At 41.3% G+C, this 26,188-nt stretch overlaps 1 long non-coding RNA gene across 1 annotated transcript in view; it reads left to right on the forward strand.

Moving 5' to 3' along the window:
* Nucleotides 1-452: 452 nt before the first annotated feature.
* Nucleotides 453-26,188, forward strand: part of LOC139453255 (uncharacterized) — a 31,674-nt gene continuing 5,938 nt past the window's right edge. Inside the window, exons 1-2 of the long non-coding RNA XR_011652413.1 lie at nucleotides 453-683; nucleotides 10,144-10,263. This is a non-coding gene — a long non-coding RNA (uncharacterized lncRNA). The remainder of the gene's footprint in view (nucleotides 684-10,143; nucleotides 10,264-26,188) is intronic.

Raw genomic sequence — 26,188 nt, forward strand, 5'->3', positions numbered from 1 at the left:
TTATGCCATGCACAGTGACCCCTTAACATGACACTCAGGTTCTCTCTTGTCAGCACCATCGGTAAGCGGGATATTGCAGAGACAAAGATGGCTATATATATATTCTGCCTTTATCGCAGAGCTTTGGCTTGATTGTACAGGCATCAGCAATGCTTTTGTGACAAAATGAATTGTGTACAATACCCCTACTAGCTCTTGTGAAATAAATCACGTTGAGCTCCAATCACACAGGCCGGACTGTGTATCAACTGGTCGTTGTTGGAGGAGAGTTGTCGTGGGAGGGGATATGCGATGACGATACGACAGAATAGTATACTGTTCCTCTAATGCCTCCTTTGGGAGTGGGTGGAGGGGAGGGAAGGGACGGGGGAGGGGGGCGACAGGACGGGTTATAAAGGAGAGGTCGGACATAAACACAAATAGCCTTAATTTTTGTTAGTCTTTTACACGTCTTCAAACAAAGCACTTCTAGCAGCCACATTGCAGAAACTTCAAAGCCTTCCATGGTCCTACTGTTTGGACCGTCCGAGAGATAGACCTGGCCGAAGACTGTTTAGAATCAAGTGTTTGTGTATATGAGGGTAGCTGTTGTCTCCAATGACTGATTGGACATACAGACACACATAAGACACACGTTTGCTGTTGCAATCGGAGAGAGGTCACACTTATATCGAGTATTGAAGGTAAGTAAATTGCAACCAAAGCTATGTTTATGAAAGATTTCTTACTGAATATTTGATTTAGCTTTTTTCATTCTTTATTTACGCTGAATTCTGATTTGTCGTTTGTTTTGGTATTCTATACAGTAAATGCATTTCGACAATACTTTTCTTCAAGTTACCAGCGTTGTCATCCTCCCCAAATAATCTGTTGAGATTTCATCATATTATTTTTTTAATTTATGTTTTTTTCTGCTGTGTGTTATTTATTATGCTTCACGTACACCTGGTGTCATCACTATTCGATGGTGATTCATATTCACATGCTCATGATATAGTCGGAATCTTAAATACGATTTTGCTTTGACCATAGAATTCTTATGGATATTGAAAGGGTTTTGTCGCTTTATTATCATGATCATTATCATCATCATCATGATTATTATTATTATTATCATTATTGTTATTATTAGTTTTTTCTTCATTATTAACAAACCATCAGTAATAGTAAACCTCTGGCCTAGCTTGGTGTGAACGATGTTTTGATAACATAATTTCAAGAAAGTAATATAAATCATTATACATGTCAACCGGCTTACATTCAGAATTTGTGAATATATACTGCCGGCAAACGAAAGTACACACTCATGTTTCATGGTGAGTAGTTTGAAACAAACAAGAAATGGTTATTCGATTATGGTGTTTTTTATAGGGGTATCATAGCTGTGTTTTGGACCTTAAGTTGGAGTCTCTCGGAGACTGTTTTCAGCCGAATGACGTTTTGATAACGTTTTTAAGTGTTCGGTCAAATCCAGTTTTCAAATGTATTTTTCCTTTGCGCGACAGTTTAGCTGTGTCGACCAATACTTTTTCTGGATGCTAATTTCATTATTATACTTAGTAGCTACACTTCTGATCACTACTTTATAACGATACTTACCTGTATAACGATTACGGTATGTATCGTATATGTCGGATTTTGCAGTTACTGTAGCATTGCTGTAAACACATTCATAGAGCTATGGATTTATTTATTCTGAACCGGAACTAGAGTTTTGTGTTCATACATTAACCTGCGCCCAAAAAAATGAACAAATGTAATTATAAAACACCGGAAATCTTCTATATTTCACGTTCATGTCTTTGGGTATGCAACATCGTGGACAATTCACATAGATGGGAGCTGCTCTAGATGAAAGTCATGAAACAAATGTGCCTCGAAGAACACCAGGCAAAACACGATGTAGCAGATTGTCTGTAACAAGTCGATGTTCCCTAGTCACCATTTACCCGGTCAATACGGCGTGCAGTGTAGAACTAGACACGTACTGCGCTGACCTCATACTGTACCGTACCTCACAGGTCACAAGTACTACACACCAATCGATGACGTTTTAGTATTCTGGTGTATGTGATCACGGGGTTTTAGTGTATGTGTACTTAACGCTGAGTGAGTGAGTGAGTGAGTGAGTGAGTGAGTGAGTGAGTTTAATTAGGAAGAGCAGTTCAAAATGACAGAGGTCGTAATCACTAGTGAGTGAGTGAGTGAGTGAGTTTAATAAGGAAGAGCAGTTCAAAATGACAGGTCGTAATCACTAGTGAGTGAGTGAGTTTAATGATGAAGAGCTGTTCAGCGATGAAGGTCGAAAACACTAGTGAGTGAGTGAGTAAGTGAATGAGTGAGTGAGTGATTTTAATGAGGAGCAGCAGTACAAAATGACAGAGGTCGTAAAAACTAGTGAGTGAGTGAGTAAGTGAATGAGTGAGTGAATGATTTTAATCAGGAAGAGCAGTACAAAGTGGCAGAGGTCGAAAAAACTAGTGAGTGAGTGAGTGAGTTTAATAAGGAAGAGCAATACAAAATGACAGAGGTCGTAATCACTAGTGAGTGAGTGAGTGAGTGATTTTAGTGAGGAAGAGCAGTACAAAGTGACAGAGGTCGTAATCACTAGTGAGTGAGTGAGTGATTTTAGTGAGTGAGTGAATGATTTTAATGAGGAAGAGCAGTACAAAGTGACAGAGGTCGAAAACACTAGTGAGTGAGTGAGTGATTTTAGTGAGGAAGAGCAGTACAGAGTGACAGAGGTCGAAAACACTAGTGAGTGAGTGAGTGAATGAGTGAGGAAGAGCAGTACAGAGTGACAGAGGTCGAAAACACTAGTGAGTGAGTGAGTGATTTAGTGAGGAAGAGCAGTACAGAGTGACAGAGGTCGTAATCACTAGTGAGTGAGTGAGTGAGTGAGTGATTTTAGTGAGGAAGAGCAGTACAAAGTGACAGAGGTCGAAAACACTAGTGAGTGAGTGAGTGATTTTAGTGAGGAAGAGCAGTACAAAGTGACAGAGGTCGAAAACACTAGTGAGTGAGTGAGTGATTTAGTGAGGAAGAGCAGTACAGAGTGACAGAGGTCGTAATCACTAGTGAGTGAGTGAGTGAGTGAGTGAGTGATTTTAGTGAGGAAGAGCAGTACAAAGTGACAGAGCTCGTAATCACTAGTGAGTGATAAAGTGATCTTAATGAGGAAGAGCAGTACAAAATGACAGAGGTCGTAATCACTAGTGAGTGAGTGAGTGAGTGATTTTAGTGAGGAAGAGCAGTACAAAGTGACAGAGCTCGTAATCACTAGTGCGTGAGTAAGTGAATGAGTGAGTGAGTGAGTGATTTTAATGAGGAGCAGCAGTACAAAATTACAGAGGTCCTAAACACGAGTGGGTGAGTGAGTGAGTGAGTGAGTGAGTGAGTGAGTAAGTGAATGAGTGAAGAAAAGCGGTACAAAGTGACAGAGGTCGTAGACACTACCAAGTTGGTTAAACCCACGCATAGGGTGCGAGTGCCACTTATTTCATAACGCGAACTAATTGAGTACTTAACTCTTTATTCTCGCTTATTGGACGGAGACGGGGGTGCCTCAACTGAAGACGATACCGATTAAACATGGTGCCGTTTAACTGAAATCATGATGATAGGATGATAGAACTCTGTTATTAAAATAATAATTTTCAACACTATTTATAGCTGGATATGGAAACCACGATCTCGTGAAGATCAATGAATCTAACACACGTATTTACACTTTTACAGGGATAGGGCGTCTTGGGTTACTGGAAACTATTCAGAGGGAAATTGGCGATAGACTGCTTCTAGCAATATTTCCCCTCTTGTAGAAAATGATGAAGTTTCATTTCAATTGTAATTCTTCGTCACTTCATTTTAAAAATTAAATTAGCTGTTGATATATCGCTTATTTACTCAACACAACACCACGTCATATCAAGAACTCTACATAGCCGGACACGAGGCATTACAACACTAAATAGAGAGAACCGAGGCACTACAACACTACACAGACAGAACCGAAGCACCACAACACTACATAGCGAGAATCGAGGCACCACAACACTACATAGCGAGAACCAAGGCACCACAACACCACACAGCGAGAATCAAGGCACCACAACACTACACAGCGAGAATCAAGGAACCACAACACTACATTGCGAGAACCAAGGCATTACAACACTACATAGAGAGAACCAAGGCACCACAACACTACATAGAGAGAACCGAGGCACTACAACACTACATAGAGAGAACCAAGGCACCACAACACTACATAGCGAGAACCAAGGCACCACAACACTACATTGCGAGAACCAAGGCACCACAACACTACACAGCGAGAATCAAGGCACCACAACACTACATTGCGAGAACCAAGGCATTACAACACTACATAGAGAGAACCAAGGCACCACAACACTACATAGAGAGAACCGAGGCACTACAACACTACATAGAGAGAACCAAGGCACCACAACACTACATAGCGAGAACCAAGGCACCACAACACTACATAGCGAGAACCAAGGCACCACAACACTACATAGCGAGAACAGAGCCACCACAACACTGCACAGCGGGAACCAAAGCACCACAACACTACATAGTGAGAACCAAGGCACCACAAGGCAATAGAGCGTGAACAGAGGCACCACAGCACTACATAGCGATAACCGAGGCACTACAACACTACAGAGCAAGAACCGAGGTACTACAACACTACATAGCGAGAACCGAGGCACCACAACACAACATAGCGAGTACCGAGGCGCCACATCACTACACAGCGAGAACCGAGGTACTACAATACTACACAGTGAGAACAGAGGCACTACAACACTACATTGCGAGAACCGAGGCACCACACCACTGCACAGCGAGAACCGAGGAACCACAACACTGCACAGGGAGAACCAAGGCACCACAACACAACATAGCGAGAACCAAGTCACCACAACACTACACAGCGAGAATCAAGGTACAATACTACATAGCAAGAACCGAGGCATCACAGTACTACAAAGTGAGAACCGAAGCACCACAACACTACAAAGCGAGAACCAAAGCACCACAACACTACACAGCGAGAATCAAGGCACAACTCTACATAGCGAGAACCGAGGCGCCATAACACTACACAGCGAGAATCAAGGCACCACAAACTTACACAGCGAGAATCAAAGCACAACACTACATAGCGAGAACAGAGGCACAACAACACTACATAGCGAGAACCGAGGAACCACAACACTACATAGCGAGAACAGAGTCACAACAACACTGCATAGCGAGAACCGAGGTACCACAACACTACATAGCGAGAACAGAGGCACCAAATCACTACACAGCGAGAACCGAGGCATTACAACTCTACACAGCGAGAACCGATGTACTACAACACAACATAGCGAAAACAGAGGCACCACAACACTACATAGCGAGAACCGAGGCACCACAACACTACAGGGCGTGAACAGAGGCATAACAACACTACACAGCGAGAACCGATGTACTACAACACTACATAGCGAGAACCGAGGCACCACAACACTACAGGGCGTGAACAGAGGCATAACAACACTACACAGCGAGAACCGATGTACTACAACACTACATAGCGAGAACCGAGGCACCACAACACTACAGGGCGTGAACAGAGGCATAACAACACTACACAGCGAGAACCGATGTACTACAACACTACATAGCGAGAACAGAGGCACCAAATCACTACACAGCGAGAACCGAGGCACAACAACACTACAGGGCGTGAACAGAGGCATAACAACACTACACAGCGAGAACCGAGGTACCACAACACTACATAGCGAGAACAGAGGCACCAAATCACTACACAGCGAGAACCGAGGCATTACAACTCTACACAGCGAGAACCGATGTACTACAATAGTACACAGCGAGAACCGAGGCACGCCAGTACTGCATAGCGAGAACCGAGGCACGACAGCACTTCATTGCGAGAACAGAGGCATTACAACACAACAGTACAACATAGCAAGAACCGAGGCACTACAACACTACATAGCGAGAACCGATGAACTACAATACTACACAGTGAGAACAGAGGCACTACAACACTACATAGCGAGAACCGAGGCACGACAACACTACATAGCGAGAACAGAGGCACTACAACACTACACAGCGAGAACAGAGGCACCACAACATAACATAGCGAGAACCGAGGCACCACAATACTACATAGCGAGAACCGAAGCACTACAATACTACATAGCGAGAACCGATGAACTACAATACTACACAGTGAGAACAGAGGCACTACATAGCGAGAACCGAGGCACGACAACACTACATAGCGAGAACAGAGGCACTACAATACTACACAGCGAGAACAGAGGCACAACAACACTACATAGCGAGAACCGATGTACTACAATACCACACAGCGAGAACCGAGGCACCACAATACTACATAGCGAGAACCGAAGCACTACAACAAAACGAGAACAGAACCACCACAACATAGCGAGAACCAAGGCATCAAAACACCACATAGCGAGAACCGAAGCACCAGCATGTTCTCAGGATGTGGGGAAATAGCAATGTTCCATCAATATCACGGCAGAGGACACCAGAAATAGGCATCACACATAGGAATGGAAACTGTTACGAGCAAACGCTTTGACCGCAAGGCTACCTCACCGCCCCTCTAAATATTCATTCCTCATATACACCGCCGAAGACCCGGGTTCGATTCCCGACATGGGCACAATGTGTGACACCCATTTCGGCTGTCCCCCGCCGTGATATCGCTGGAATATTGCTGAAAGCGGCGTAAAACCAAACTCACTCTTTCACTCACTCCTCATGCACAGACAAATGGTGATTTCAGCCAAGATATCACCCTAGTGTATCTATTATCCTACCCCAGAGTGGGTTGAGGCACAGTGCAACCTTTCATGATGTCAAGGTGGACAACCGCTCTGGTAATTAACAATAATGCAAAATGAATATATATGAATATATTTCAGAAATAAAGTCAAGCATCTTCCGTTTCCTAGTAAATGATGATTAGGTCCCGAATTATTATCGATAGATAATGATGGCTAAAGCTTAGTGAACTAACGTTATAATACACTGGCCAAAAAAAGAAACGCATAACAGAATAATCACTGTTTCATTACATGTTTAATGAAATAGGATTACACAATAGATAATGAAGAGAAAACAACCAATGTTTAATGTTCTAAGGGACGTCTGTGTCTGTGATGGCACTGTGCCAAAGTCAGTACCGGGTGTTACCACCACGAGCATCGATCACAGCTCTGCACCGCCTGGGCATGGACTGTATGAGTCGTCGATTCTGCAATGCATGGCTCAGCTGTTGAAGCATCTGTGGTTGAGGCTCTCGGCGTCGTACACGTCTGTTTAGCAGAGCCCACAAATATTCAATGGGGTTTAGATCAGGCGATTTGGAGGGCCATGGCAGCACAGTAACATTGTTGTGGGCAAGATAATCGATGGTAACACGTGCAGTATGCGGTCTTGCGTTGTCTTGCTGGAAAATCTGACGTTGAAGGATTTCATCACGGTAGCGTACAGCAGTTAAATTTCCCTGCTCGTGCACCAGATCTGTCCTACCATTCACGGATATGCCTGCCCACATCATGACACTTCCACCGCCGTATCGGTCGACCTCATGAATACAGTGTCGAGTGTAGCGTTCATTTCTCCGTCTGTAGGCACGCATCCTACCATCATGGCACCGCGACTCATCACTGAACCATATCCTTCTCCAGTGCACTAGGGTCCATGGTCGAACAGTTCTGCTCCATTGCAGACGTGCACGACGATTATGTTGCCGCAGAACGGGCGCTGTATATGGTCTCATTGGCATTATCCCACGTTGTCTTAGGCGGTTTCTGATGGTTTGCGCTGAAACTCTACGAAGACCAGGAACATTGTTAGCTGTGTATGTTGCACTGATTGTCCGGTTGCGAAGATGCAACACCTGGATGTTGTGACCCTGGGTCTTCTACTCCTCGGTCGATCTCTTGTAGAGTTGTGGAGTCTGTAGCGCTGCCACAGACGAGAAATGGTACTCTGCCTTACGTTAAAGTGCCTGGCTACTGATGTCTGACTTTCCCCAGCTTCCAGATAATGGGGGTTCTGGACCACTTCCAATGGCTCTGTTTCCACAGTCTTCATTCAGTCTTGGCATCATAAGAGTCACGTATACAGAACATCGGATAGTGATTCGCAGCAGGACTGGCAAATTTTTATACCGATCGGTATAAAGGTTTGGTAGCCGTATTTGCACGTGCAGCATACTTACAGCTTTTTCTCCATGCAATTTCTCCCAGTTTGGTTTCAAGATGCTGTATTTTGGCGACAAGTCACCAAATGTTGTGTTCGGGTGAAATGTATTAGTGTAAGGTCAATATTCACAGTTAGCAATGACATTTAAATTGAGTTCAAGCCTTCATCTGTAATAATAGTCAAGTTTGAAAAACAGATTTCAGCTATGCGTTTCTTTTTTTGGCCAGTACACTTCGGGGTCAAGCCATTCTCTGACACACAACATGCTTCTAAATTTAAGGGGGCACGGGTGGCCCAGTCGTCTAAGGCGCAACAATTCACTATGCAGAGGTGCGTCCCTTGGGCTCGCCAGAAGCCTATGATTGTGGGTTCGAATCCTGGTTAACCCCGATTATGTTTTTAGGTTTGTCAGCACCATACCCGTGCTTGTGGGTTTCACCGAAGTGGTAAACGTCTGAGACCTGCATCACTTCGGGCTTTTATCCCACATTAAGCTGACACGCCGTGATATAACTGCAATACAGTTAAAAGCGGCGTTAAACATAACTCACTCACTCACAAATTTGATTAACCGAAGCACAACACTACCTAGCGAGAACCGAACCACCACAACACTACATAGCGAGAACAGAACCATCACAACACTACATACGAGAACCGAGGCCCCGAATTTTTATCGCTAGTGATATAACGTTAAAATAATTCGAGGTCAAGCCATCATCTAATACACAATATGCTTCTAACTTTGATAACAAGGGAAAGGTCTCGGTGCGACACGATGTACACGTCTTTCGGTTTGTATTCTGATTCCTGTATAATTGGTGCGTGTGAAACATAAATTTGATCAATCTTTCCTGGGATGATATATTTAGTATATTATTTTTTCAACCTGTATCCTATTTGACAAACAAGAAGAGTATTACCGACAGTAAGTAAACTAAAATGGAGACTGTAATTATTACGTTCCATCATCTGAATGGACCAGTTTGTGGACATGTAATAGTCATGCCAATTTAAAGTTTAATAAAACTAATCATAATCCGATTCAGGCAATAATGTAATCAACAAATAACATGTCTCGGCACTAAATGTTGTCTACCAGGTGATGGCTCTCGCCACTGTGATCTGATGATAACAATTCGTGGCCTATGCGTCATCTGATGATAACAATTCGTGGCCTCTGCATCATCTAATAGACAACAGGTGATGCCAATAGATATCTCATTTCCATTAAAGTATCGCCTGTAATATTGATTTTATATAAATATATAAATGGAACAGACAATGTTTTATTTCTGTTTTCTCGCTCTTCTTTAGAATAAACACACCAGACCTTGGGGCGATTAAAAGGGCGGACAGTGAGGACATGAGTGTGAATGACTTATTTGCGATTCCGATGACGCACAATGGGCTGTGGGGCCATTTTTGGATTTATTTCAGTGCATGAGCTTTAATCACCTAAATGACCTCTGATGAACTCTCTACATTAATTTCCCTAAGCTACTGGAATATATTCTTTACTTTGGATAAACGAATACCTCCTTATTTGAGCATATTATATTGCTAGCATGTCACCGAAATTCTGGAAGCCTCCTAGCAAAACCCTGAAATCCTTTTATCGTTTGTCCTGCAAATTGAACCTGATCTCCAGATCAAATTGATAACTATCGTATCACCATGGAAAAAAAATTTCTAATTTCATATGGAATCCCAAATGATAAATCAGTAAGGTTTTATGACAATGTCTTTTGCACGTTATAATATGAATCAAAATGAAACAAATCATCATCAACGTTAAGTCTTAAGTTGAATGTTTCAAATATCGAATATCTTAATTTTGCGCAGGTGCAAAGCTGCCTGTGACCTTTGACCTGTAATGAAAGCTGTAGATTGCCTCCTCATCAGCGCCCTTTCGTGCCTCCTCCTCACACCGTCTACAGGATTCACTACAGGCCTGCTCGACATGTGAGTACGTGATGAGAAGTTATCACCATGCAGGCCCACGATGTAACACGTGGTGTCGACACTCCATTACAATCTATGCTTATTTACTGTTGTTGAACCCTATATTGAGCTTACCGAGCTGATTTAACGAAACCTGATTACTTAAACTATTAACTTTATAATGCCTACTTATGACCGGTTGTTGTTTGTGAAAGGTCCTTTGTAAATCAATGTTATGTTATGAATATTTATTGGTTCATTAATCCTATCCACATTCCAACATATGTATTTAATATCTGGTATCTTTAAGACCTCTTTACCTCTTTGAAAAAGATAACTTCTATTTAACTATTTAAAGATAACTTCACAATTAAAATGTGACGTCACGTGGTACATAAAACCAACTTCAGCTCTAGAATTTGGTGAAAATGTCAGAATAAAGGCATTTGGAATTTGAAAATTGGTCACGAAAACGTATGTCTTGAAGGGATAGTCGCTGATCTCACGAATGTGATATTTCCCCTGACGAAGTATTGTGTAAAAACGTCAAGCGAAACTGCAAATTGTCCATACTTAAACGGATACAACTCTATTGTGAGTAGTTAGTAACACAAGGGATCAGTGTTTTTTCAAGTTTTGGGGCCTCTTTTAAAAGTATTTCAGTCGGATAACCGCGTGTCAGTTTAATGTGAGAGGAAAGCATGAAATGAGGTACTACTTTGGTGAAACCCATGATTTTTGGAATGGTATTGACAAAACAGGGAGCATAACCTGGGATTTGAACCCATGACCAGCGGATCCTGACACACGGATAAGGGACGCTATTAACAGCAAGTTGTCTGGCTTCAGATCACTGGGTCTCATACACGCATACGCACATGTAATTGTTTAAACATGTTTTAATTTTCAGTGATCCATTCATATAATTTTCATCGCTATTTTGTAAGTTACACTCGATGAAATCTATTTCGGCGGACAATCGAGACATGTTATTCTCTTGCGTACCACTACAACAAATGCAAAAATCTACACTCTTTAATTAAACATGAATCAATGTTTGAATCAATTTATGAACTGATAGAAGCTGACCAAAAGAAACTTTTCCATAGTTTTAAATCACTTAAGTTTAAAAAATACAAAATATAGATGCATGAAGTAAAATGTATTGAAAAGATCAAAATCTCAACGAAATCAACATTTAAAATGACAGCCATACAGCATCCGATATTGGTATAACAGTTGCCAAAGGGCACACACATCTAAATTAGCTCAATTGCATTTGCTCGTCACATTAATAGCGCGTATGACTAGCCCTGCTGCAAGACACGTAAAGACTCGGCGCACAGAAAAAGTCAGTCGTCTGATGACGTCACGTGGGATACGTGGTCATTCTTCTTGGAGGGCCTGGATCAGATGTTTTCGGTTGGTGTGAGGATGTGGTCGCTGTCGAACACGACGATCCGTGACATCCCAGGGGTGTTCTATGGAGGCCATGTCTGGAGAGCGTGCTTGCCACGGCAACACGTGGACGTTGTTGGTTGCAAGGACGTTCTGTACGATTCGGGCTGCATGTGGTCTGGCGTTGTCATGCTGATAAAGGACACCGCGTGGCAGCTGTTGTAGAAATCCGTGAACGGTGACCAGTGCCCCCAAATTTCCCGTCAAACCATGACACCCCCTACATAACTACATATAGGCAAAACATCAATTGTCTTCACAAATTGTTCCTACTTGCCTTTCGGGGCAATCCAACGGTCTGTCCGCTAGAGTAACTGCCCTTTATGAAAGGGAAGCTACTCTAACCCTAGTCTATGATGCGTCACGATTGTTTAGAGTCTGTCTCACCTGTCATAGCATTTCGAAGTGCAGGCAGATGTACATACAGCGAAACAAGGTTACAAAATTAGGACATATTTCGGCTAAATCAAACTGTTTTAATGTGGAGAAAAGGTTCCAAGCCGCAGAGGTCTACACGCACAGATATAGAAATTGATCCTGCAAGGCTCATGTCCTCGCTAAATTGTTTCGCAAGTTTTATATCCAAAGTTGCCCAAACTTGTAAATGCCTTAGCTAGTTAGAAACTGATGTTCAGTATATTAGACTATTCTTTTGATCATGATAGCAATTATCCCAGTAGTGTCTCCAGATTCCCGATGATTAATTCTTACTCAATCGCCAAATGACAATGGCGACGTCATGTTTGTTTGTACTTGACCTTTGTTATTTGCATCTCTATCCACATATGATATCAACGGATATATAGAGGTTATCACGCGAGTGTGTTTGGGGATGGTAAATATCCTGCATTAGGAATAACATTGTAATCAGCGAGCCTTGGCGAGCTAAATACAGAGTGTTTATTCCTAATACAGGATATTTACCATCCCCAAACACACAAGCGTGATAACCTCTTTATCATACAGTGTCATTCTTGAATTCTGTGCTTGAAAATCGCTTTCCCTCTCTCACAAACATTACTTAAACATTGCGAGTTTTCCTGGAATGCGCGCATTGATATTTATTATGTCCCTTTGTCAAAGGGAAGCTACTCTAACCCTAGTGTATGAGACGTCACGGCCACGTTCAGACGTTGTTGACAGTCGCCCTGTCCTGTCATAACGTAAAGAAGTGCAATCAGATTACACACAGCGACAAAACAAAACAAGGTAACAATTCAAACATATTTCGGCCAAAGGCAACTATTTTAATTTGTGGAAAAGGTTTCAAGCCGCAGAGGTCTACAAGCACAGATATGGCTACTGATCCCGCATGGCTAGGCCTAGTGCCCTCGCAAAATCGTTTCGAAATTTATATCTCAAAAGTTGCCAAGACGTATAAAATGCCTTAGCTACGTCACAGTTAGACACTGATTTTCAGTATATTAGACTGTCCTTTTGATAATGATAGCAAATATGCCTGTAGTTTATCCAGATTCCCGATGGTTAATTCTGACTCGATTACCGAATGACAAGGGCGACGCCATGTTTGTTTATAAACACTGAAAGTAGTCCCTACTTGACCTTTGATATTTGCATCTCTATCCGCATATGACCCCAACGGATATCATTTTTATCCGTTGGCTTTATCCTGCCGAGAAACCTACCTATTATATGATAAAAACGTACATCAATATATGATTCATTGTGTGAATCAACGTAAATCAATGTGTGAATCAATGTGTGAATCATTATATGAATCAACGTACAAATCCATGTAGAAATTAATGAATCAATGTATGACTACATCCAAGAATCGACGTGTAAATCAATGTGTAAATCACCATATGAATGAAAGTACAGATCCATGTATTAATTAACGTAGGGTACAATGTATGACTCCTTATAAGAATCGACGTATAAATCAATGTATGTGTCATGTGCGACCCAGGCCGTTCAGAAATGACTGAATATGTTCTTCGCAACACATGTTGTTGAGCGGAGGTCAAGGTGACTGCATCGACTCCAAATATAAATATTTTCACTGTAATAATGTGAGGATTATTGTTCCAAACTTTAGGCTAATATCTCTTAGTGATTGAGTGAGTGAGTGAGTGAGTTTGGTTTAACGCCGCTTTTAACAGTATTACAGTTATATCGCGGCGTGTCAGCTTAATGTGGGAGGAAAGCCCGAAGTGATGCAGGTCTCAGACGTTTACCACTTCGGTGAAACCCACAAGCACGGGCATGGTGCTGACAAACCTAGAAACATAATCGGGGCGAATCGGGATTCGGAACCCACAATCATAGATTTCTGGCGTGCCAAAGGACGCAACTCTGCGCAGCGAATCGCGGCGCCTTAGACGACTGGGCCACCCCCCCCCCCCCCCCCCCCCCCCCTAGTATCTCTTCAGTTGCAGTGGTGAAACAAGATGATCGTGTAACGGTCGAGCATGTCTTTTCGTCTACCGACACCGCTTATACATATTCTTCCACATCTTCTTGCATGGCTCGCTCCTACACGAGTAGATACTAACATCCTTCTGCAGGCGTAATACAGAAACCGATCTCGTATAAGGAAGGAGCAGAGTCCCAATTATACCGATAGATCTAGCGAACCGATCTTATCGAACTCAGTGTAACCTGAATTCAATTATACACCGAGTCAACTCAGAAAACTATGATTGACTGTGCCCGGCGTGCCTTTCCCCCTGACTGCCCCCTGGTGAGAATAATGAGCACTGCCACCACGTGGATGTGCGGGGGTAAAACTGACCCCACAAGTAGCGAGATAACGCGGTATAATTAGCAAAATCTGCTGGCCATTCACTCCCAAACGAGGGGGGCAGTGAACAGATTATGGTGCCAGGGCACAAACTACAGCCTCTAATTAAAACACGGTATAGGTTTTGTACTTTCGCTCCCCCACAAGGGACGTCTGGTTATACGCCGATTGAAGCTAAATGACTTCGGACTATTGGCTGAAGTCGCCTTCCATGCTAATGTCTGCCTCCACCTGTCATTATTCCTGTAAAAAAAGCGACAAAACCCTTCCATAATCGTAAAAATCCCTGCTCAAAGCAAAGTCCGTTGTAGGATTCCGACCATATCATAGGCATGTGTTTATGAACCAGTCTCAAATAGTGATGATACTAGGTGTTCGCGAAAAAGTGAGCGAATCCTGTCCCATCGTAGGCACCCAACACAAACACATGCAAAGGCAAGTCAATTGTCCACCTTAAATAAACACGGGGACATATGGTACAAGTCAAAATAGGGAATAGCATCGGACATAATATTTGTCACTGATGCGTCAAATTTGGAAATTCCTCCACATGTCTACCCAAAATCTTTTCACATAACATGTCTATTGTGTAAAACATCATCTCTTCCCTGACGCATACAAAGGCACGTCAATGGTTCACCGACAAGAACACGGGAAGACATGGTACAAGCCTATTTAAACACTCCTCCCTACAAACTGTACATTAAATAATAAATTTAGATTAAGAGTATCTACTGTTGCAAATATCACGATGCGAATATACAATTACACACAGCTACACAGATACATACTAGTATATCGGTACAGAGCCAAACCAGTGTATCCATGCACATATATGTACACACATATATGCTTGAACGCAGAAACGGGTACCATAGTCTAAGTTAAAGCCAAATATTTTAAGATCTTCTGTTGCGGTGATACTTTTAGTTAAATCATATACAGTATTTTTGGACTGACCATTAATCGGTAATTCATTCCACATTCGCACTGTGTCGGGTAAAAATGATTTGTAGAAGTTAACAGTTCTAGCATTTACAGTCTGTAGCCGCGAAGAAGTTCTTAAATTGCAATATGCGCCCGCTGAGACATTAGGAGGAACAAGATTACATAGATATTCAGGGGCCAACTTCTTTACTATTTTGTAAAAATGTTCTTAATTTATGAGATTGTAGTCTTTTGGATAAGGGTGTATGGTTAGTTTCAGAGTATAGAGACTCGTGACTGGTACCACAAGTTGATCCACATATTATCAGTGCGTCTAAATTTAGCCTTACCAATTTGTTGGAGTAATGACCTGTGATTGAGTGAGTGAGTGAATATGGTTCTACGCCGCTTTTAGAAATATTCCAGTAATATCACGGCGGGGGACACCAGAAATGGGCTTCACACATTGTACCCATGTCGGGAATCGAACCCGGGTCTTCGGCGTGACGAGCGAACGATTAAACCAGTAGACTACCCGACCGCCCCGACCTGTGATTGACACGGGTTGGTCTTGTGCAGGCCTTAGACGTTTACGACTCTTGTAAACCCACGAACACGACCATTTTGCTGACTAACTTAGAAACGAAGTGAGGGCGCATATGGCATTCGAACCCAAGGTTTATGGCACGCGTGAAGGACACACCACTGACTAGGGAATTGCGGTATAAGACGACTGGGCAACCCGTGTTTCCAAGAGCAGCTGAGTAATATACAGAATAGGTATAAAGGAATATATTGAGATTTTTAAAAATATAATTTCGTAAAAGATATGTTTGTTTATAATAAAACAAAAACAAATTTGGACTTTGGAGTTTGTTAAACGCAAGGAAGAGCCTCAACTAAATAATTCCTTGTCTTGCAAATATGCAAATTGGTATAAAATTGCCAATTTGTAATCGATCATTTGACTATCTGTGAGATAGAAATGTTTATTTCGAACCGAACTTAAGACCTAATTTCTTCAATCCTCAAAGCTACGTTATATACTGAATAATTTTCAGAAATATTGAAATACGGCTTTGAATGAACTACACTGTATTGCACATTTAACATTCATTAATCGAATGAGTCTAAATATCGCTAAACACATCCTAATTCGGACCGTCCTGACGAAACTACATCCTGTTTACAAGATTAACTACTTGTGACAGACCCCCCCCCTGTCAGCAGGCCTACAGCTCGCCAAGAAGCTATCAAAGACGCTTGATGTTGGTGTAGTGTCGACCTAGCAGGAACATGACCGAGTGCCCTTCTGGCAGAGCATCGCAGCGGGGGCGGTGGTGGCTAATCTTGTAATTACTACATTGGAGGGGCTCAAGCGGGGAGACAGGGACAGACGGGGAAATTGGAAAATGCAGTTCGGATATGTACAATGAAGAGGAAATATTGCCATAGTGTACAGTTGAATACAGAACATCTACCCTGTAGTTATGGGAAACTAAACGTCGATCGACCTGCTTGTGTAAAAATGTGTTCTAATACACGTACATGCAAACACCAGACTATTTCAAAGGAAAGAAACATTACTTATATTTCTAAACACTCGTAAATCTACTTGATAACATCCATATAGTAAAGTGTTTTAAATAATTATTAGGTGACGGATTTCTACGTATTATCGTTTTTTAGATTCAAGTTGATCTGGTTTGTAACCACCTCTTTTTATCGGGTGTCAACATAGTACACTGATGTCAGTCGTCTTCCGGTGAATTTCTCCCCTGTCCAGTTGACTTTAAACAATGAGAGACGCATGTGGTCGCAGGGTCGTATCAAAAGTAGACGGCAGCAGAAAATATATTTGCCAGGGTATCTTATATTCCTTTGAGGTGAGGTGAGGTGAGGTGAGGTGAGGTGAGGTGAGGTGAGGTGAGGTGAAATGGGGTTTAACGTCGCGTCCAAGATTATTGCACTTATATAGCGACGTGCATGCACGTGTATGTGTGTGTGTGTGGCTGCTTGTACTAGTCCGGACTGATGCCGATTTATAGTGCTAGCACACTGAGATACCATGCCGCAGTTTAACATGATTACCCCACTCAGACACAGTATACTGACTCCGAGCCGACCGACCATTCCTTGTTTTAGCACCTTATGCCGAGCGCCAGACAGGGTAACAACAAGTACCATCTTTTAACGTCTTATGGCGCGGCTGGGGATCGAACCCCGGGCCTTCCGCTCTACCATTAGACCACAGTGGCGATCCTTTTATTCCTGTTGTTTTGTTCACTGCATATATGACATGATATGAGATAGCCAAGCGATGAATCGCAAAGAACAATGAAGAACAAAGCGTGGTTTATTTCACAATAAAACATTGTTTTATCATGACGTCATTTCTGGAGATTCGAACATGCGGTCGCAACTTGATGACGTCATCAATCGGACCACGTTATTTTTTAGAGGGATGCGCTAGCGAGTTGTTCTCCATGTATGTAGCTGGGCAGATAAACGCGATGGCCGAACGATCGCATCCAAAAGCGGGAGATATATGACAATCGGTATTGGGAGAAAAGGTACAGGTAATTGACGTGAGGATTGTGAGAATATGCGGGAAATATCCACCTGTGCATAAAATGGGCTTGTCCGACATTGCTGAGGTCAGATTCTTTTGAAGGATTTTTTAATGATATACATGTATACTTGTTTTCTTAGGCATTTCTAAGAAGTTGACGGATGTCAAAGTAGACAGTAATAGCGTGGTGTCAGCACAGATCCTGAAGCTGTTGTCTAGCAAGACTTTTTTGGCCGTTGTATAAAGAACTATACCAGAACTTCGCTATCGCAGTATAATTTACACATTTTAATTTTTTAACTCCGGTCAGCTTTTGATACGGCACTCAATCATTACCCTTAAATTAAAACAACAAGAAACTTCAAAGTGCACCTTCAGTTTCCTGGCTGTGAAAACCTAACACAAAAATGTCACTTTCGTGCTAAGACAGCATTAAAGTACACTTTTTAAATAATGACTTATTTCGATTCTCAACATCTTAGACATATGATGAGAGAAATCATCACTTGAAATATGAAGCCATTAATACAGGTTTGTAAATTTGCACTGCAGCACTCGGTCCGTTCAGTTTTCGATACGAGGATAAACTCACTACAGTAATTCCATGTTGTTTGAACTGTGTCTTTGCTCTAACCTCTTGGAAATGTGAAGACTGAACACAACAGTTTGTTTTGCTAATACAAACCTAACATTATCAAATACATACTCTTCTGAGATATTCTTTCCCCTTTGAAATTAATACTATACAGCACGATGCCAAAGAATCGCAGAAACATATATAGAGTGGGATGGGATTACAACCGTCTGCTCCCCAAAATATGAAACTTTAAATGTCATTTGGGCCGTAGAAAATAAGATAAAAAGAAAGGAAATGATATGTCGTCTTTAAGAAAGTATTAACAAAATTATTGAAGCAAAATACAATTTGTCTTCAAAGTCTAATGATACTTTAAAGTCCAAGGCGATTCATCTTATAGGACTTGCCATTTCCTGAAGTATTAAACAACCCGAGACGTCCATTACATGTTAGGCTTTCTACTGCGTCACATATCTCCATCCACAGGTGCATCACGCCCCCACTGGTTTTCAATTTTCACGTTTCATGGGACACTTAACAATTTGAGTAGTTTTTAGACATGTACTTTTAATTCTCTTCCTGTGAACGAATTTTGAAGTGATTACCTATCAAACTTGACTCATTTTTTAAACTTTTTTTTTCTTTTTGAGAAGGTGCCAAGAAACTTGTGGGACGCATAACTATAGTGCTTGTCTTTGGTTCGAATTAAATCTTTCCGACGTTTTTACTCTTTTCGCCAACTGGTGTCATCCCTGATTATCATGAAAATAACTTCATTTCTTTTACATTTCTAATTATTCTCTGGCATTGACGTGTTTTTTATATTCGCACAAAGGAATATTACTTCGTATCAAACCTTCGTCAATCCAGATTTTTAAAGGAAATGTTCTTCATGTTTTTAATGAGGTTTTACTGTATTTTGTCTCCTCACAAAATACATTTTGTCTTTGGTTTAGTGTGTACATTATGAGCCAGTTTGTAACGTGTCCTTATCTGGTCCTAACTCAGTGAGGTTCCTAACTCGGCTGTTTGTGAGGCCGCCTTCGAATGGCAGGGGTATTTCTGGGTTTATCTTTGAGAAACAAACCTTTTATTTTCATGTTGATTGTGAGTGTGGCGGGGGAAATCGATGAAGCAGGACATGCTTACCCTTTTCGCGAACACCTGGTATCATCACTGATTTTTAGTGATTCGAACCCACAATCATAGGTTTCTGGCGTGGCCAAGGGACGCAACTCTGCATAGCTAATCGCGGTGCCTTAGACGACCCGTGCCCCAATGTGTTCGGAAGAAAATGAAAACTCATTAACTATGAATAAACGACAGTAAGCTTGTAGAGCATGGTGAATAGTCCATGATGAATTGCAGTCAGTAATTACAACTGATCTCCTGCAGTTGTCTATATGTATTTACCATGCCAGTCTACACAGACGGACACTATTGAATAGTGAATTACACATGTTAATTAACATATTATTCTTATCTTATACAATTTAAAGAACAATATCAGTGGGGTATTGAATAGTGAATTCACATGTTTATTCACATATTATTCTTATCTTATACAATTTAAAGAACAATATCAGTGGGGTTCAACAGGATTGCTATCCTATTAAGCCGAATATATTTTGCAGACATCCTATCTAATACAATGTCAATTTAACCAACTGAAACAAATAAGAGTGAAGTTTTGAACTGAGGCTGTGAGGGTAAGGTGGTCCCACTGTCAAGTGATAATGACAGAAGGCCTTCCATCTGGCATAGGAACAAACTGAATTAGTTCGCGGCAACAGACAAGAACGCATTGACAAGAACCCACAACGAGTCTTAACTACTGATTCATTCAAGACGGCCGTGCCTGGCTTAAATGACTACAACTTAACACGTCAAATTGGTGCGCGAAACGTCCCTCTGGCCTTCTGTTGGACGTGATAAATCACATTCTTCGTATAGGTTGCTGCCTATACAGGCGAAAAGGCAGATGTTGTCCATACTCTTCCTGAGCCTTGTGTGGACCTGTGAGGCTACTGGGATGATCATTTTATTTGATGAAACGGATCATGGGCATGTGATATAGTGGAAAAGTAAGCAGGTTTGGTGTCTTGTGTCTGCAGTGAAGAGCTATAAGATAAATGATGTGTGGAGCCAGACAGGCGTGAGATAGATATATACATGCGTGGGAGGAGGGGATACTGCGTTAAGTATCGACATTAACCCAATACATTAAACCCAGGTCATTCTCAACACCGAGGCAAGCTTGTACTGCACTTGCAGAAGAAATGACGTTCCGGAGCCAAAGGCAACATAATGATATGACGCATTTTCTTTCTGGGGAGACAATGGTATGATAAACTCTGATGCGACATACTAGTATGATGCATTCTTATTCCGAGAAGACACAAAAGTATGATGTATTCTTTTTTCTGAGGAGACATAATAGTATAATGCAGTCTCCTTCGGAGGAGACACAATGGTATGCGGCATTCTTATTCCGAGAAGACACAATAGTATGATGCATTTTCCTTCGGAGGAAACACAATGGTATGATGCATTCTTATTCTGAGGAGACACAATAGAATGATGCATTCTTTTTTCTGAGGAGACATACTAGTATGATGCAGTCTCCTTCGGAGGAGACACAATGGTATGCTGCATTGTTATTTTGAGACACAAAAGTATAATGCATTCTCCTCCCGAGGAGACATAATAGTATGATGCATTCTCCTTCTGAGAAGACACACTGGTATGATTCATTTTCCTTATGAGGAGACACTGGTATGATACAGTCTTCTTCTGGGGCGACATACTAGTTTGATGCATTCTCCTCCCGAGGAGACATAATAGTATGATGCATTCTCCTTCTGAGGAGACACACTGGTATGATACATTCTTCTTCTGAGGCGACATACTAGTTTGATGCATTCTTATTCTGAGGAGACACAATGGTATGATGCATTCTCCCCATGAGGAGACATAATAGTATGATGCATTCTCCCCCCTGAGGAGACACAATAGTATGATGCATTCTCCTTCCGAGGAGACAAAATTGTATGATGCATTCATCCCCGAGGAGACATAATAGTATGATGCATTCTCCTTCTGAGGAGACAATAGTATGATGCATTCTCCTCCTGAGGAGACTTAATAGTATGATGCAATCTTCTTCTGAGGAGACACTCTGGTATGATACATTCTTCTTCTGAGGAGACAATGGTATGATGCATTCTCCTTCTGAGGAGACACACTGGTATGATAATTCTTCTTCTGAGGAGACAATGGTATGACGCATTCTCCCTCTGAGGAGACACAATGGTATGATACATTCTTCTTCTGAGGAGACACACTGGTATGATACATTCTTCTTCTGAGGAGACAATGGTATAACGCATTCTCCCTCTGAGGAGACACAATGATATAATGCATTTTCCCTCTGAGGAGACAATGGTATGACGCATTCTCCCTCCGAGGAGACACAATGATATAATGCATTTTCCCTCTGAGGAGATACAATAGGCTGATAAATTCTCCTTGTGATGAGAAACACTGGTATGATTCATTCTCCTTGTGAGGAGACACACTGGTATGATTCATTCTCCTTGTGAGGAGACACTGGTATGATACATTCTTCTTGTGAGGAGAAACACTGGTATGATTCATTTTCCTTCTGAGGAGAAACACTGATATGATAAATTCTCCTGAGGAGAAACACTGGTATGATTCATTCTCCTTGTGAGGAGAAACACTGGTATGATTCATTCTCCTTGTGAGGAGACACTGGTATGATACATTCTTCTTCTGAGACACAATAGGATGATACATTCTCCTGAGGAGACATATGATATGATACTAGAGCATGGGGCATATTCTGTCCATAATCTTGGAAGTGGAAATGAATTGGGCACGAAAGCATGGAACATTGGCATGGTTAACGGATTGTCATCGAACTCGAAGACGCAAAATGCGATGCTATGTTAAGCATGCACTCTAGCATCATGGGGGTTGTCACCCAAACTTAGATAATAATAACTGAGTTTATATTCACCATTTTCACACTTGATTGCTCATCATTTATCATCATAAACTAAGATAATATGTAATTATTTCCCCAAGATATGGGTTTTTACAGAATCATATATGCAAGATTACAAAGATTTCACTCCCTAACAGTCAAATGTATGAGGTGGTTTTAGAATAAATGATGAGTAGATAGGATGTAACAAAGTTTTTCCTCAGACTGCACTACAGAGGTCTATATGTCTATGTTGGTCTCTCGCCGTGTGCTAAATCTATATAGCGTCTCACTTAAGATATTCACAAGCAGGCTTTTGCCGGCAATCACCTAGCTCTGAAGGATGAGAAGCTGGTCGTTGATTATCTTTGCTGTATTAACCGGTTATACTTTATATTGGGGTTGATGGAATGTTTCTATAACGAAGAAAGGAAAAACATCAAAAGTTTCCAGCGCCCATTGTGTAGTTGATGATCTAGTGCGGGTTCCAACTATGATTAGGTCTGGGCACACCATGTGCAGTTGGTACATGTAATCGTCAACAATGTTCTTGGTCGGTAAATTATATACATTAAACTATAGTATTGACAAGTAAATAGATGATATGAAATAACTCTTTTCTACATGCGGACCCTGATGAACAGCTGAGTGTTAGTTGCCTGAATTAGGATACTGTGATGGAGAAAACAATTTTCATTCACGTACAATATTTGACAGTGAATATGACCATTATGTGTATATAACAGTAATTTACCAGAAGAAGAAATCCGCCGTAACCATGCATCAGTACTATCAACGTTTGACTGAACTCTAAAACCTGAAGACATGTTCATTCTTCCTTTGATCAGGATTCCAGAGCTAAAACAGATACGTGCAAAGAGAGGTTTATTGCTGGGTCAGCCACCTTTACCACAAAATCTCTGTCTTAAAGATTAACCACATTAAGGACTTTCTTTAGATACTCTGAACGTTCTTGAGAAAAATGGAGTTAATACCATGTTGATTAGCAAAAACTCAGAAAAGAACCAGGTTCGAATCTGTCAAAACATGATTTTTCAACTTTGTACACCACTATCCCACGCGACGTGATGACCATGGATATAGTTATATCTCAGTCTTCAAGGGTGCAGGATGAATTTCAAAATTGGAAGCATGTGTCATCTGAAGTATACTGAGAAAACCATTTGTGAAATGCTGGACTTCTCCGCTGATAACATCTATGTGTCGTTTAGGCATATGAAGTTGGCATCCCATGGGCACCAATTGTGCTCCGCGTCTTGCGGATCTGTTGTTTATGCATATGAATCGGAATTTCTACTCGGGTTCGCAAGGTCAAAACAAGGGATTTGGGCTAAAATATTTTAGGTATATCAATGACCTGAGAATGTTAAATAACGGTCAAATAGCCAATTCCCTTCCACCGATTTAACCGCCTGAGAAAGAGATATAACAGAGAACAGTCAAACCACCTCATTATTTTATGTTCAGGTCTTTGCATAAAGATTCAGAGGGAGAAAAACTCTTCACAAGATTGTATGACAAGTGGAAAGATGACTTCAACTTTCTAAAAGTCGCCTTTCCCTTCATGTCGAGCAATATTCCAGCAGCTCTACCCTTTGGTGTCTACATTTCACAACGTTTGAGGTAGAATCGAGCACGCTCTTTTTACCAAGATTTCAAAGAGAGTTCTACGACCTATTGCAAAAAGCGCCGTGAAACTTTACTCACTTATCCTAGTCGGACAAATTCGACCAGGATCAGCGAACAAAACCAGCGAACTGTATAGGAGACCTTTACTTAGCAATTTTGAGTTTCTGAGTGATTGATATTTTAATGAGGAATTTCTGTTTAGACTAAAGTCGAAACTCATCACGCTGCTCATCCGAGCTCAAATATTGCACAATTCGCTTCATCGCCTATAGCCTTTATAAAGTACCTCAAACGTTGATGTAACAATGACAGGTTGTGGACGGCATCATGTCTTGGTGTTGAAGGCCTATAACCTAATGAGTTACGATATTGCTTTCATCTTGAGAACAAGCTGGAATCAATAAGCAGGCTGCTCAGCGTGGGAGGAAGCCATTATTTAATATTTTTGGCAGTATGAAAGGACGACATTTCAGTAAGTTGACTCTCCAATATATTATCGTTATTCGTAGATAATTCCGGATAGTGTTCCCATAGATCATGATTGAGGGAACGACGTCACTGGAAGCCCTGACGTTTCACTATATGTCTTGCAATCCCACGTTCGGGTGCACGTTTATATCTCATATATTACTCATCAAATTATCTCAGACCTGATAGTTTCCCAACGCCCCCAAATTAATGCATTTTTGCATTTTGATGTGATTAATTGATAATTTACACCTAATTCGAAAATAGAGGTACTTAATATTTCAAATTTTAGAAACTTGGTGGAAATAGTCGGTTGTCGAAACAGATTTGTGTGTTTGCGTGGAGGGTGTATGGTGTGTTTCATCAGTGAGTGGAGGCGTAAAGATAACTTGTCGCAACTTGAACATGTTGAGGACATAGCTGACCTTTGGCATAAACATATAGGTGCTTAATAATCAGCTTAATTATGGAAAAATACATCAGGAAAAAGATGATGTTTTACACAACAGACATGTTAAATGAACCGTTTTTTGGTAGACATGTGGAGGAATGTCCACATTTGACGCATCAGTGACAAAAATGATGTCCGATGTAATGCTCTATTTTGACCTTTTCGCGAACACGTGGTATTATTTATATTTCATAGTGGTTCATAAACACATGCGCGTGATATAGTCAGAATCGTACAATTGACTCATCTTTATGCAGATATTTCTACTGGATGTCGATTTTTTTTGGTCGCTTTATTTTCCTGAACATTTGATTAGTTGTAAAAAACGGCAATTAAGAAAAATATTGACGACATGTCTATCATCATGTGTCGCTTGATTTAGCTTCAACAAAATCTGTAAATGCGCCAGCCTGTCACTGCATTTTCTGGTCCGATAAAGGAGACCACTGACACCGCCTCATCTTTTTCATATTTAGATATTTGCAGAAAGAATCAGATTAACATAACACTCTCCACAAGGTTCTATGACAAGAGGGATTACTTCAACTTTCCAACAGTCAACTTTCCCTTTAAGTTGAGCAATATTCAAGCAGCACCAGCCCTCAATGTGTACATTTCAAACTTCTGACATACACTCTTTCTACCATCATTTCAAAGTGCGTCATATGACTCTTGTTCAGAAGTTGTTGATCAAGGTTACAACATTCAAGGTCTCAGTGAAGCTTTCAAAACGATTTATGGTAGACATGTGGCGGACCCTTCCAGATTTGACGCATCAGTGACAGGATATCAGATGCCATTCCCTATTTTATCTAGTTCCATATGCTCTCATTTTTTTCATGTGAATAATTTACTTGCCTTTGCGTGTGTTTATGGCAGTGCCACCGGTGGGATAGGATACGCTCTCCTTTTCGAGAATACCTGGTATCATCACTAATTGATAGTGATTCATAAACCCATGCCCATGATATTGTCGGCATCGTACAATCGATTCTGCGTTTGACAGAGATTTCATATGAATATGAAAGTTTTTTTTCTCTTTTCTTTGTAATCATAAGAACATTAAAGGA

Source organism: Haliotis cracherodii, unplaced genomic scaffold, assembly GCF_022045235.1.
Source record: "Haliotis cracherodii isolate W230 unplaced genomic scaffold, xgHalCrac1.p SCAF_9, whole genome shotgun sequence".
NCBI classification, from domain to species: Eukaryota; Metazoa; Mollusca; class Gastropoda; order Lepetellida; family Haliotidae; genus Haliotis; species Haliotis cracherodii.